The following is a 15,349-nucleotide window of genomic DNA, read 5'->3' as shown; positions in this document are numbered from 1 at the left end:
AATGTCCTCTCTGTAACATGTACATGTTTGGGCTTCCTTGTGGCATTTGTCGCATATCCTTCATTGACACATAAAGAAAACCTTCCACAACTGTCAAATCTTTGCCGTTTGCTATTCATAGCTACATGGCTCTTCTCCCCACACTTATAGCACACAAAATCCAGTCACCTTTTCATAAGCTGGCTCGGATCTAGACATCGAGAACACACCTTTACTTTATTACTGTGCAATACCCCAAAATATGTTTATTATTTATTTTCATGTTTGCCTAAAGTTCTAACTGATAGCTTTCTATATTAGGTTTAAGGTAAACTTATGAATTACTCCTCGTGCTCACTGCTATAACGAAGATAAGACACATACCAAAGTGTGCTTCAGCTGATTGTGGATCTTTCACTTCACCTTCTAGATCTCAAATATAACGTATATTGAATCATGATTTTGGTAACATAAAGTTTTGATATTGAATTGTTAAACTTTTAAAAAATAATAGCACAGACTTTATTTCGTTACTCCAGATAAGAAATGAAAGAGAAGGAGAAAAAATAAAGGTAAATAAAGAAATAGAGAGGAAAATAGTAACGAAAATGAAAACTATTGGCCACAGGGGGGATCGAACCCACGACCTTCGCGTTATTAGCACGACGCTCTAACCAACTGAGCTATGCGGCCACTTGCTAATCAAAATCCTCCTACACAATCTAGAAATACAGATGGAGTACATACTTTCACACAATGAATGATTAGCAAAAGGAACCACACAATTAGGGTACGTAAAAGCATTGCCAACGTGTATGTTAATAGTATAAAATATATGGAAATAATGTAAAATGCATAACTCCCATATTATAACAAATATTGGTCTTTTCATAATTGCCGAATGTGCTAACGTTAACACATTGCGTGTTGTTTTAAGTAAAGTCATAAATTACTCCTCGAGCTTTTGGAGAGAACGAAGATAAGACACATACCAAGGTGGCTCTTGGTTAGTCGTGGATGTCTCACTTCCACTTGCAGGTCTCATATATATCTTAGATGGTCCTCTGAATCAGGTTTTGGGTAGCAGACTAACGCAGCTTTTAGAATTGAATAATATAGTTTTAGGAGATAACTAGGTACAGATTTTGTGCCTTTACAAATGGAAATTGAAATTTGTGCTGCAGAATAGAAATGAAAGAGACGTATGAGAAAATAAAATAAGTATGGCCAAAGGGGCGATCGAAGCCACGAACTTCGCATGGTCAACGTGTGTGTTATCATTATAAAAATCTATTGAACCAATGTAAAATGCATAATTCGGAAATTATAAAAGAAAACATATCTTACTATCCTCTTGGACACTTCAATATACAGTTTGACAATATGATTTCAGCAAAAATTGTTGAGGTTAAACAGTTGCTATGCTCTATACTGATTTCTATGAATGTGCATTCTTATTACCAACTGATTGGGAAATGAACATTGGCAGTATGGTAAGTTAAAATAATAATTTACCAAAGTTCATCAAGTTCATTTTTACTTAGGACACACTCGTCTATAAAGTATAACGTGATAAGAAATATAACAGCAGCAATCGCTAAGCAATCTGTAATATTTGGCGAAACGACAGGCAACCATGATGATAATTATGAAACAAATGAAGTAGACATGCCTACAGTATCCAGAAACTAGTGTGCCTCATGGTGGGAAATCTACAGATCACGAAGCTAATAGGCAAGGTTTTATCATGTTGACTACGCTTTCAGGAGTTATCTGATGCAAATTCAGCTCTAGCATATTTACTATCTAGCATCCCGCCCTAAAGCCCTGATCGATTCAAATTGACCAGTAAATAATTACCTACTACTGGAACTGACATATGAACTACTGCTACTCCTAGCAGTTTTAATAATGATAATATTAATAATAATAGTAAGAGTAAATTTATCGTCAAGAAAGAAAAAGAGACAAGCCTAACTCAGCATGATTAAAATCAGATCTCCACTGTCATACTGTAACGTATCAAGGGTAAAGACCAAATAAAATGGAATATATGGACAGCTCACGCCTTCTTCAGCTACTAGATGTCTCCAATGTATTGTAGTGTCAAGAAATGGTGTGTTCACCACAACCGTTCTTATTTAGATTATAAAAGCACAAAGCAAAAGAATTATAAAAGCCAAAACATCTTATTATACAACGTCCAGGCTTGTATGTGTTTTCTCACAAAATGTAGTCCTCAAAATAATGAAATATAATATTTTGAAATATGCAGACCATATATTTGATGGTCAATGGCTTGTGAAAATCAGCATAAATATTGTTGTTGTTGTTATAGGGTTTAACGCCATTTTTCAGCACAAGAGAGGCTATACATGGCGGCCAGTATTAATGGTGGAGGAAGAACCGGGAAAACCCCGGAAAGAACCACCGACCCACGAGAAGCTAACGGCAAGCTTTCTCACGTATCCACATTTGCCGAGCCCGAGACTCGAACCCACGCAGACAGAGGTGAGATGGCAGTGATCAGTGACGGACAGCGCTTTAGACCACTCGGCAGCATAAATATTCAATTTATCATAGTTCGCATAACCTCTGACTCAAATAATCCCATTTTCCAAACTAATCTTGCACAGAAAAGTAAGTTAATAGTTTTTCAAATTTGTTCATTTTGACGCACCGAAGTGTTAATGATGTTGTGCATCCAGTCAAAGTTCGGAACCATACCCAGGTTTGCGTTATAGAGTTCAATGCTAAATAAGTTAGATGCACAGTCTGGAACCGGATGCAAATAGTGTGTCGCCTTTGTTGGCTGAGGCACAGTTTGTCCTTTACAGCAACGTGGACATAGAATACAATTTATTTTTCTATATGTTCACTACATTTGTTTCTCAATACTGACCTTTCCACTGTGTGACAATCAATACAATCATATGTTAATTTAAGATACCGTCAAAGATGATATCACGGTGAAGTTCTTGTCAAAGGTTGACCTGCATTTGTTTGAGAGGCTGGACTGTCAACAGAGCAGCATGTAAATAGAACACATATTTCACTTCAGGACCATCACCAAAGCCTTATAACACACTAGTCACTGTCGCCAAAATACAAAGAGAAAACCACACCTAGAACTCATATTCTTCAGAATAAACAATTACCTTTAAATCCCTACAAGAAATGCATATATATAACCCTTCTATCCCCACCAAAATAAGAGGAAAAAATGTACTGAAAATAGACGAAAACTGCTAGAACTACAATGGTGGGTACTGAACTCGAAGTACTAATTGTGACCTGATTCCAAATAGTCTGGGACCGAATGTCAATAGTGTGTCGAGTAGGTTAAATGCGACAATGTGTGTCGTTTTGTATTTCTATCATAACTAATTTTAGAAAGCCCTGTTAAGGTTTTGTTATGTCGATCAATTCCAGATAAAGCGTTATTGAACTCACCAACCAAGATAGTGTTATCGCTAGTATTGTTATGCAAATATGTGTTTGATCTCATTAAAAGGTATACCTTACTCGCACAAGATTTGGAGCATAAATATTGATTAAATCAACCACTCTTCATCAAGATCTATTTTAAATGTAAAATTCTACCCTTATGAAACATTTCATGTGCCACTTGATTTTTCACCTCTCTCACTACTAAAACATCAACACCAGCCCTCCTAATGACGGCATTGCTATCAAATATGTCACCATTACAAATCTCATTTTCTGTGATACATTCAGTAAACTCATCATCCCAAAAGGCTTCTTGCAATAATAAAATATGGCCTCTTATTTTTTAGAAATATTTCTAAAACAGACTTTCGCTTATTCAAATCTAGCATGCCGTTTACAATTAGAGATACAATATATAAGGCCATTATAATGATTAGTGTGTTTAAAGTATTAAATTATGTCGCATGTTTTATCATTTCCATGAATACTAGAAATTATTTAATGGATTTGAGACGCATGCTATTCGTTTTCAGTCTAGGTACTGTATTAAACCGTCTTCTCCAACTGTGTATGACTTTGAAAGTGTCTATATCAGTACTGTTATTTCCATTTCCGTTTACCTGAAAACTCTGAACATCGTTTGCCTTTCAACAGCGACTTCAACTACCATCCTACTGTCATCACTTCCTGGATCCGTCACCGATCTATCACTAACAGTACGCCTGTTGTTTCGTTCTTCCTCCGATTCTATTTCTTGTTCGGTCTTATCGACTCTGCTTCCCACAGTTTCCTCCCCTCTTTCTTCACTATAATTATCCTGTATTTAATTCTCAACGTCTTCTTCATCATCTTCGGCAAGCTGTAACTCCAATGATTGTTCCTCCCTCTTAGCATCACCAATCTGCGGATTCACTTCCACAATGTCCTCTCTGTAACATGTACATGTTTGGGCTTCCTTGTGGCATTTGTCGCATATCCTTCATTGACACATAAAGAAAACCTTCCACAAGTGTCAAATCTTTGCCGTTTGCTATTCATAGCTACATGGCTCTTCTCCCCACACTTATAGCACACAAAATCCAGTCACCTTTTCATAAGCTGGCTCGGATCTAGACATCGAGAACACACCTTTACTTTATTACTGTGCAATACCCCAAAATATGTTTATTATTTATTTTCATGTTTGCCTAAAGTTCTAACTGATAGCTTTCTATATTAGGTTTAAGGTAAACTTATGAATTACTCCTCGTGCTCACTGCTATAACGAAGATAAGACACATACCAAAGTGTGCTTCAGCTGATTGTGGATCTTTCACTTCACTTTCTAGATCTCAAATATAACGTATATTGAATCATGATTTTGGTAACATAAAGTTTTGATATTGAATTGTTAAACTTTTAAAAAATAATAGCACAGACTTTATTTCGTTACTCCAGATAAGAAATGAAAGAGAAGGAGAAAAAATAAAGGTAAATAAAGAAATAGAGAGGAAAATAGTAACGAAAATGAAAACTATTGGCCACAGGGGGGATCGAACCCACGACCTTCGCGTTATTAGCACGACGCTCTAACCAACTGAGCTATGCGGCCACTTGCTAATCAAAATCCTCCTACACAATCTAGAAATACAGATGGAGTACATACTTTCACACAATGAATGATTAGCAAAAGGAACCACACAATTAGGGTACGTAAAAGCATTGCCAACGTGTATGTTAATAGTATAAAATATATGGAAATAATGTAAAATGCATAACTCCCATATTATAACAAATATTGGTCTTTTCATAATTGCCGAATGTGCTAACGTTAACACATTGCGTGTTGTTTTAAGTAAAGTCATAAATTACTCCTCGAGCTTTTGGAGAGAACGAAGATAAGACACATACCAAGGTGGCTCTTGGTTAGTCGTGGATGTCTCACTTCCACTTGCAGGTCTCATATATATCTTAGATAGTCCTCTGAATCAGGTTTTGGGTAGCAGACTAACGCAGCTTTTAGAATTGAATAATATAGTTTTAGGAGATAACTAGGTACAGATTTTGTGAATTTACAAATGGAAAATGAAATTTGTGCTGCAGAATAGAAATGAAAGAGACGTATGAGAAAATAAAATAAGTATGGCCAAAGGGGCGATCGAAGCCACGAACTTCGCATGGTCAACGTGTGTGTTATCATTATAAAAATCTATTGAACCAATGTAAAATGCATAATTCGGAAATTATAAAAGAAAACATATCTTACTATCCTCTTGGACACTTCAATATACAGTTTGACAATATGATTTCAGCAAAAATTGTTGAGGTTAAACAGTTGCTATGCTCTATACTGATTTCTATGAATGTGCATTCTTATTACCAACTGATTGGGAAATGAACATTGGCAGTATAGTAAGTTAAAATAATAATTTACCAAAGTTCATCAAGTTCATTTTTACTTAGGACACACTCGTCTATAAAGTATAACGTGATAAGAAATATAACAGCAGCAATCGCTAAGCAATCTGTAATATTTGGCGAAACGACAGGCAACCATGATGATAATTATGAAACAAATGAAGTAGACATGCCTACAGTATCCAGAAACTAGTGTGCCTCATAGTGGGAAATCTACAGATCACGAAGCTAATAGGCAAGGTTTTATCATGTTGACTACGCTTTCAGGAGTTATCTGATGCAAATTCAGCTCTAGCATATTTACTATCTAGCATCCCGCCCTAAAGCCCTGATCGATTCAAATTGACCAGTAAATAATTACCTACTACTGGAACTGACATATGAACTACTGCTACTCCTAGCAGTTTTAATAATGATAATATTAATAATAATAGTAAGAGTAAATTTATCGTCAAGAAAGAAAAAGAGACAAGCCTAACTCAGCATGATTAAAATCAGATCTCCACTGTCATACTGTAACGTATCAAGGGTAAAGACCAAATAAAATGGAATATATGGACAGCTCACGCCTTCTTCAGCTACTAGATGTCTCCAATGTATTGTAGTGTCAAGAAATGGTGTGTTCACCACAACCGTTCTTATTTAGATTATAAAAGCACAAAGCAAAAGAATTATAAAAGCCAAAACATCTTATTATACAACGTCCAGGCTTGTATGTGTTTTCTCACAAAATGTAGTCCTCAAAATAATGAAATATAATATTTTAAAATATGCAGACCATATATTTGATGGTCAATGGCTTGTGAAAATCAGCATAAATATTGTTGTTGTTGTTATAGGGTTTAACGCCATTTTTCAGCACAAGAGAGGCTATACATGGCGGCCAGTATTAATGGTGGAGGAAGAACCGGGAAAACCCCGGAAAGAACCACCGACCCACAAGAAGCTACCGGCAAGCTTTCTCACGTATCTACATTTGACGAGCCCGAGACTCGAACCCACGCAGACAGAGGTGAGATGGCAGTGATCAGTGACGGACAGCGCTTTAGACCACTCGGCAGCATAAATATTCAATTTATCATAGTTCGCATAACCTCTAACTCAAATAATCCCATTTTCCAAACTAATCTTGCATAGAAAAGTAAGTTAATAGTTTTCCAAATTTGTTCATTTTGACGCACCGAAGTGTTAATGATGTTGTGCATCCAGTCAAAGTTCGGAACCATACCCAGGTTTGCGTTATAGAGTTCAATGCTAAATAAGTTAGATGCACAGTCTGGAACCGGATGCAAATAGTGTGTCGCCTTTGTTGGCTGAGGCACAGTTTGTCCTTTACAGCAACGTGGACATAGAATACAATTTATTTTGCTATATGTTCACTACATTTGTTTCTCAATACTGACCTTTCCACTGTGTGACAATCAATACAATCATATGTTAATTTAAGATACCGTCAAAGATGATATCACGGTGAAGTTCTTGTCAAAGGTTGACCTGCATTTGTTTGAGAGGCTGGACTGTCAACAGAGCAGCATGTAAATAGAACACATATTTCACTTCAGGACCATCACCAAAGCCTTATAACACACTAGTCACTGTCGCCAAAATACAAAGAGAAAACCACACCTAGAACTCATATTCTTCAGAATAAACAATTACCTTTAAATCCCTACAAGAAATGCATATATATAACTCTTCTATCCCCACCAAAATAAGAGGAAAAAATGTACTGAAAATAGACGAAAACTGTTAGAACTACAATGGTGGGTACTGAACTCGAAGTACTAATTGTGACCTGATTCCAAATAGTCTGGGACCGAATGTCAATAGTGTGTCGAGTAGGTTAAATGCGACAATGTGTGTCGTTTTGTATTTCTATCATAACTAATTTTAGAAAGCCCTGTTAAGGTTTTGTTATGTCGATCAATTCCAGATAAAGCGTTATTGAACTCACCAACCAAGATAGTGTTATCGCTAGTATTGTTATGCAAATATGTGTTTGATCTCATTGAAAGGTATACCTTACTCGCACAAGATTTGGAGCATAAATATTGATTAAATCAACCACTCTTCATCAAGATCTATTTTAAATGTAAAATTCTACCCTTATGAAACATTTCATGTGCCACTTGATTTTTCACCTCTCTCACTACTAAAACATCAACACCAGCCCTCCTAATGACGGCATTGCTATCAAATATGTCACCATTACAAATCTCATTTTCTGTGATACATTCAGTAAACTCATCATCCCAAAAGGCTTCTTGCAATAATAAAATATGGCCTCTTATTTTTTAGAAATATTTCTAAAACAGACTTTCGCTTATTCAAATCTAGCATGCCGTTTACAATTAGAGATACAATATATAAGGCCATTATAATGATTAGTGTGTTTAAAGTATTAAATTATGTCGCATGTTTTATCATTTCCATGAATACTAGAAATTATTTAATGGATTTGAGACGCATGCTATTCGTTTTCAGTCTAGGTACTGTATTAAACCGTCTTCTCCAACTGTGTATGACTTTGAAAGTGTCTATATCAGTACTGTTATTTCCATTTCCGTTTACCTGAAAACTCTGAACATCGTTTGCCTTTCAACAGCGACTTCAACTACCATCCTACTGTCATCACTTCCTGGATCCGTCACCGATCTATCACTAACAGTACGCCTGTTGTTTCGTTCTTCCTCCGATTCTATTTCTTGTTCGGTCTTATCGACTCTGCTTCCCACAGTTTCCTCCCCTCTTTCTTCACTATAATTATCCTGTATTTAATTCTCAACGTCTTCTTCATCATCTTCGGCAAGCTGTAACTCCAATGATTGTTCCTCCCTCTTAGCATCACCAATCTGCGGATTCACTTCCACAATGTCCTCTCTGTAACATGTACATGTTTGGGCTTCCTTGTGGCATTTGTCGCATATCCTTCATTGACACATAAAGAAAACCTTCCACAACTGTCAAATCTTTGCCGTTTGCTATTCATAGCTACATGGCTCTTCTCCCCACACTTATAGCACACAAAATCCAGTCACCTTTTCATAAGCTGGCTCGGATCTAGACATCGAGAACACACCTTTACTTTATTACTGTGCAATACCCCAAAATATGTTTATTATTTATTTTCATGTTTGCCTAAAGTTCTAACTGATAGCTTTCTATATTAGGTTTAAGGTAAACTTATGAATTACTCCTCGTGCTCACTGCTATAACGAAGATAAGACACATACCAAAGTGTGCTTCAGCTGATTGTGGATCTTTCACTTCACCTTCTAGATCTCAAATATAACGTATATTGAATCATGATTTTGGTAACATAAAGTTTTGATATTGAATTGTTAAACTTTTAAAAAATAATAGCACAGACTTTATTTCGTTACTCCAGATAAGAAATGAAAGAGAAGGAGAAAAAATAAAGGTAAATAAAGAAATAGAGAGGAAAATAGTAACGAAAATGAAAACTATTGGCCACAGGGGGGATCGAACCCACGACCTTCGCGTTATTAGCACGACGCTCTAACCAACTGAGCTATGCGGCCACTTGCTAATCAAAATCCTCCTACACAATCTAGAAATACAGATGGAGTACATACTTTCACACAATGAATGATTAGCAAAAGGAACCACACAATTAGGGTACGTAAAAGCATTGCCAACGTGTATGTTAATAGTATAAAATATATGGAAATAATGTAAAATGCATAACTCCCATATTATAACAAATATTGGTCTTTTCATAATTGCCGAATGTGCTAACGTTAACACATTGCGTGTTGTTTTAAGTAAAGTCATAAATTACTCCTCGAGCTTTTGGAGAGAACGAAGATAAGACACATACCAAGGTGGCTCTTGGTTAGTCGTGGATGTCTCACTTCCACTTGCAGGTCTCATATATATCTTAGATGGTCCTCTGAATCAGGTTTTGGGTAGCAGACTAACGCAGCTTTTAGAATTGAATAATATAGTTTTACGAGATAACTAGGTACAGATTTTGTGCCTTTACAAATGGAAATTGAAATTTGTGCTGCAGAATAGAAATGAAAGAGACGTATGAGAAAATAAAATAAGTATGGCCAAAGGGGCGATCGAAGCCACGAACTTCGCATGGTCAACGTGTGTGTTATCATTATAAAAATCTATTGAACCAATGTAAAATGCATAATTCGGAAATTATAAAAGAAAACATATCTTACTATCCTCTTGGACACTTCAATATACAGTTTGACAATATGATTTCAGCAAAAATTGTTGAGGTTAAACAGTTGCTATGCTCTATACTGATTTCTATGAATGTGCATTCTTATTACCAACTGATTGGGAAATGAACATTGGCAGTATAGTAAGTTAAAATAATAATTTACCAAAGTTCATCAAGTTCATTTTTACTTAGGACACACTCGTCTATAAAGTATAACGTGATAAGAAATATAACAGCAGCAATCGCTAAGCAATCTGTAATATTTGGCGAAACGACAGGCAACCATGATGATAATTATGAAACAAATGAAGTAGACATGCCTACAGTATCCAGAAACTAGTGTGCCTCATAGTGGGAAATCTACAGATCACGAAGCTAATAGGCAAGGTTTTATCATGTTGACTACGCTTTCAGGAGTTATCTGATGCAAATTCAGCTCTAGCATATTTACTATCTAGCATCCCGCCCTAAAGCCCTGATCGATTCAAATTGACCAGTAAATAATTACCTACTACTGGAACTGACATATGAACTACTGCTACTCCTAGCAGTTTTAATAATGATAATATTAATAATAATAGTAAGAGTAAATTTATCGTCAAGAAAGAAAAAGAGACAAGCCTAACTCAGCATGATTAAAATCAGATCTCCACTGTCATACTGTAACGTATCAAGGGTAAAGACCAAATAAAATGGAATATATGGACAGCTCACGCCTTCTTCAGCTACTAGATGTCTCCAATGTATTGTAGTGTCAAGAAATGGTGTGTTCACCACAACCGTTCTTATTTAGATTATAAAAGCACAAAGCAAAAGAATTATAAAAGCCAAAACATCTTATTATACAACGTCCAGGCTTGTATGTGTTTTCTCACAAAATGTAGTCCTCAAAATAATGAAATATAATATTTTAAAATATGCAGACCATATATTTGATGGTCAATGGCTTGTGAAAATCAGCATAAATATTGTTGTTGTTGTTATAGGGTTTAACGCCATTTTTCAGCACAAGATAGGCTATACATGGCGGCCAGTATTAATGGTGGAGGAAGAACCGGGAAAACCCCGGAAAGAACCACCGACCCACAAGAAGCTACCGGCAAGCTTTCTCACGTATCTACATTTGACGAGCCCGAGACTCGAACCCACGCAGACAGAGGTGAGATGGCAGTGATCAGTGACGGACAGCGCTTTAGACCACTCGGCAGCATAAATATTCAATTTATCATAGTTCGCATAACCTCTAACTCAAATAATCCCATTTTCCAAACTAATCTTGCATAGAAAAGTAAGTTAATAGTTTTCCAAATTTGTTCATTTTGACGCACCGAAGTGTTAATGATGTTGTGCATCCAGTCAAAGTTCGGAACCATACCCAGGTTTGCGTTATAGAGTTCAATGCTAAATAAGTTAGATGCACAGTCTGGAACCGGATGCAAATAGTGTGTCGCCTTTGTTGGCTGAGGCACAGTTTGTCCTTTACAGCAACGTGGACATAGAATACAATTTATTTTGCTATATGTTCACTACATTTGTTTCTCAATACTGACCTTTCCACTGTGTGACAATCAATACAATCATATGTTAATTTAAGATACCGTCAAAGATGATATCACGGTGAAGTTCTTGTCAAAGGTTGACCTGCATTTGTTTGAGAGGCTGGACTGTCAACAGAGCAGCATGTAAATAGAACACATATTTCACTTCAGGACCATCACCAAAGCCTTATAACACACTAGTCACTGTCGCCAAAATACAAAGAGAAAACCACACCTAGAACTCATATTCTTCAGAATAAACAATTACCTTTAAATCCCTACAAGAAATGCATATATATAACTCTTCTATCCCCACCAAAATAAGAGGAAAAAATGTACTGAAAATAGACGAAAACTGCTAGAACTACAATGGTGGGTACTGAACTCGAAGTACTAATTGTGACCTGATTCCAAATAGTCTGGGACCGAATGTCAATAGTGTGTCGAGTAGGTTAAATGCGACAATGTGTGTCGTTTTGTATTTCTATCATAACTAATTTTAGAAAGCCCTGTTAAGGTTTTGTTATGTCGATCAATTCCAGATAAAGCGTTATTGAACTCACCAACCAAGATAGTGTTATCGCTAGTATTGTTATGCAAATATGTGTTTGATCTCATTGAAAGGTATACCTTACTCGCACAAGATTTGGAGCATAAATATTGATTAAATCAACCACTCTTCATCAAGATCTATTTTAAATGTAAAATTCTACCCTTATGAAACATTTCATGTGCCACTTGATTTTTCACCTCTCTCACTACTAAAACATCAACACCAGCCCTCCTAATGACGGCATTGCTATCAAATATGTCACCATTACAAATCTCATTTTCTGTGATACATTCAGTAAACTCATCATCCCAAAAGGCTTCTTGCAATAATAAAATATGGCCTCTTATTTTTTAGAAATATTTCTAAAACAGACTTTCGCTTATTCAAATCTAGCATGCCGTTTACAATTAGAGATACAATATATAAGGCCATTATAATGATTAGTGTGTTTAAAGTATTAAATTATGTCGCATGTTTTATCATTTCCATGAATACTAGAAATTATTTAATGGATTTGAGACGCATGCTATTCGTTTTCAGTCTAGGTACTGTATTAAACCGTCTTCTCCAACTGTGTATGACTTTGAAAGTGTCTATATCAGTACTGTTATTTCCATTTCCGTTTACCTGAAAACTCTGAACATCGTTTGCCTTTCAACAGCGACTTCAACTACCATCCTACTGTCATCACTTCCTGGATCCGTCACCGATCTATCACTAACAGTACGCCTGTTGTTTCGTTCTTCCTCCGATTCTATTTCTTGTTCGGTCTTATCGACTCTGCTTCCCACAGTTTCCTCCCCTCTTTCTTCACTATAATTATCCTGTATTTAATTCTCAACGTCTTCTTCATCATCTTCGGCAAGCTGTAACTCCAATGATTGTTCCTCCCTCTTAGCATCACCAATCTGCGGATTCACTTCCACAATGTCCTCTCTGTAACATGTACATGTTTGGGCTTCCTTGTGGCATTTGTCGCATATCCTTCATTGACACATAAAGAAAACCTTCCACAACTGTCAAATCTTTGCCGTTTGCTATTCATAGCTACATGGCTCTTCTCCCCACACTTATAGCACACAAAATCCAGTCACCTTTTCATAAGCTGGCTCGGATCTAGACATCGAGAACACACCTTTACTTTATTACTGTGCAATACCCCAAAATATGTTTATTATTTATTTTCATGTTTGCCTAAAGTTCTAACTGATAGCTTTCTATATTAGGTTTAAGGTAAACTTATGAATTACTCCTCGTGCTCACTGCTATAACGAAGATAAGACACATACCAAAGTGTGCTTCAGCTGATTGTGGATCTTTCACTTCACCTTCTAGATCTCAAATATAACGTATATTGAATCATGATTTTGGTAACATAAAGTTTTGATATTGAATTGTTAAACTTTTAAAAAATAATAGCACAGACTTTATTTCGTTACTCCAGATAAGAAATGAAAGAGAAGGAGAAAAAATAAAGGTAAATAAAGAAATAGAGAGGAAAATAGTAACGAAAATGAAAACTATTGGCCACAGGGGGGATCGAACCCACGACCTTCGCGTTATTAGCACGACGCTCTAACCAACTGAGCTATGCGGCCACTTGCTAATCAAAATCCTCCTACACAATCTAGAAATACAGATGGAGTACATACTTTCACACAATGAATGATTAGCAAAAGGAACCACACAATTAGGGTACGTAAAAGCATTGCCAACGTGTATGTTAATAGTATAAAATATATGGAAATAATGTAAAATGCATAACTCCCATATTATAACAAATATTGGTCTTTTCATAATTGCCGAATGTGCTAACGTTAACACATTGCGTGTTGTTTTAAGTAAAGTCATAAATTACTCCTCGAGCTTTTGGAGAGAACGAAGATAAGACACATACCAAGGTGGCTCTTGGTTAGTCGTGGATGTCTCACTTCCACTTGCAGGTCTCATATATATCTTAGATGGTCCTCTGAATCAGGTTTTGGGTAGCAGACTAACGCAGCTTTTAGAATTGAATAATATAGTTTTACGAGATAACTAGGTACAGATTTTGTGCCTTTACAAATGGAAATTGAAATTTGTGCTGCAGAATAGAAATGAAAGAGACGTATGAGAAAATAAAATAAGTATGGCCAAAGGGGCGATCGAAGCCACGAACTTCGCATGGTCAACGTGTGTGTTATCATTATAAAAATCTATTGAACCAATGTAAAATGCATAATTCGGAAATTATAAAAGAAAACATATCTTACTATCCTCTTGGACACTTCAATATACAGTTTGACAATATGATTTCAGCAAAAATTGTTGAGGTTAAACAGTTGCTATGCTCTATACTGATTTCTATGAATGTGCATTCTTATTACCAACTGATTGGGAAATGAACATTGGCAGTATAGTAAGTTAAAATAATAATTTACCAAAGTTCATCAAGTTCATTTTTACTTAGGACACACTCGTCTATAAAGTATAACGTGATAAGAAATATAACAGCAGCAATCGCTAAGCAATCTGTAATATTTGGCGAAACGACAGGCAACCATGATGATAATTATGAAACAAATGAAGTAGACATGCCTACAGTATCCAGAAACTAGTGTGCCTCATAGTGGGAAATCTACAGATCACGAAGCTAATAGGCAAGGTTTTATCATGTTGACTACGCTTTCAGGAGTTATCTGATGCAAATTCAGCTCTAGCATATTTACTATCTAGCATCCCGCCCTAAAGCCCTGATCGATTCAAATTGACCAGTAAATAATTACCTACTACTGGAACTGACATATGAACTACTGCTACTCCTAGCAGTTTTAATAATGATAATATTAATAATAATAGTAAGAGTAAATTTATCGTCAAGAAAGAAAAAGAGACAAGCCTAACTCAGCATGATTAAAATCAGATCTCCACTGTCATACTGTAACGTATCAAGGGTAAAGACCAAATAAAATGGAATATATGGACAGCTCACGCCTTCTTCAGCTACTAGATGTCTCCAATGTATTGTAGTGTCAAGAAATGGTGTGTTCACCACAACCGTTCTTATTTAGATTATAAAAGCACAAAGCAAAAGAATTATAAAAGCCAAAACATCTTATTATACAACGTCCAGGCTTGTATGTGTTTTCTCACAAAATGTAGTCCTCAAAATAATGAAATATAATATTTTAAAATATGCAGACCATATATTTGATGGTCAATGGCTTGTGAAAATCAGCATAAATATTGTTG

At 36.0% G+C, this 15,349-nt stretch overlaps 4 non-coding genes across 4 annotated transcripts; all 4 read right to left on the bottom strand.

Moving 5' to 3' along the window:
• Positions 1-598: 598 nt before the first annotated feature.
• On the bottom strand, positions 599-672 carry Trnai-aau (transfer RNA isoleucine (anticodon AAU)). The gene has a single exon. It is a non-coding gene; the product is annotated as a tRNA-Ile (tRNA).
• A 4,274-nt stretch (positions 673-4,946) lies between these two features.
• Trnai-aau (transfer RNA isoleucine (anticodon AAU)) lies at positions 4,947-5,020 on the bottom strand. Its single transcript has one exon. It is a non-coding gene; the product is annotated as a tRNA-Ile (tRNA).
• A 4,274-nt stretch (positions 5,021-9,294) lies between these two features.
• Trnai-aau (transfer RNA isoleucine (anticodon AAU)) lies at positions 9,295-9,368 on the bottom strand. The gene has a single exon. It is a non-coding gene; the product is annotated as a tRNA-Ile (tRNA).
• A 4,274-nt stretch (positions 9,369-13,642) lies between these two features.
• On the bottom strand, positions 13,643-13,716 carry Trnai-aau (transfer RNA isoleucine (anticodon AAU)). The gene has a single exon. It is a non-coding gene; the product is annotated as a tRNA-Ile (tRNA).
• Positions 13,717-15,349: the final 1,633 nt, after the last annotated feature.

This window comes from Sinohyriopsis cumingii, chromosome 14 (assembly GCF_028554795.1).
Source record: "Sinohyriopsis cumingii isolate HCF-2022 chromosome 14, ASM2855479v2, whole genome shotgun sequence".
Classification (NCBI taxonomy): domain Eukaryota; kingdom Metazoa; phylum Mollusca; class Bivalvia; order Unionida; family Unionidae; genus Sinohyriopsis; species Sinohyriopsis cumingii.
The sequence above is the reverse complement of the archived record's forward strand: the minus strand, read 5'-3'. Positions and strand labels throughout refer to the sequence as shown.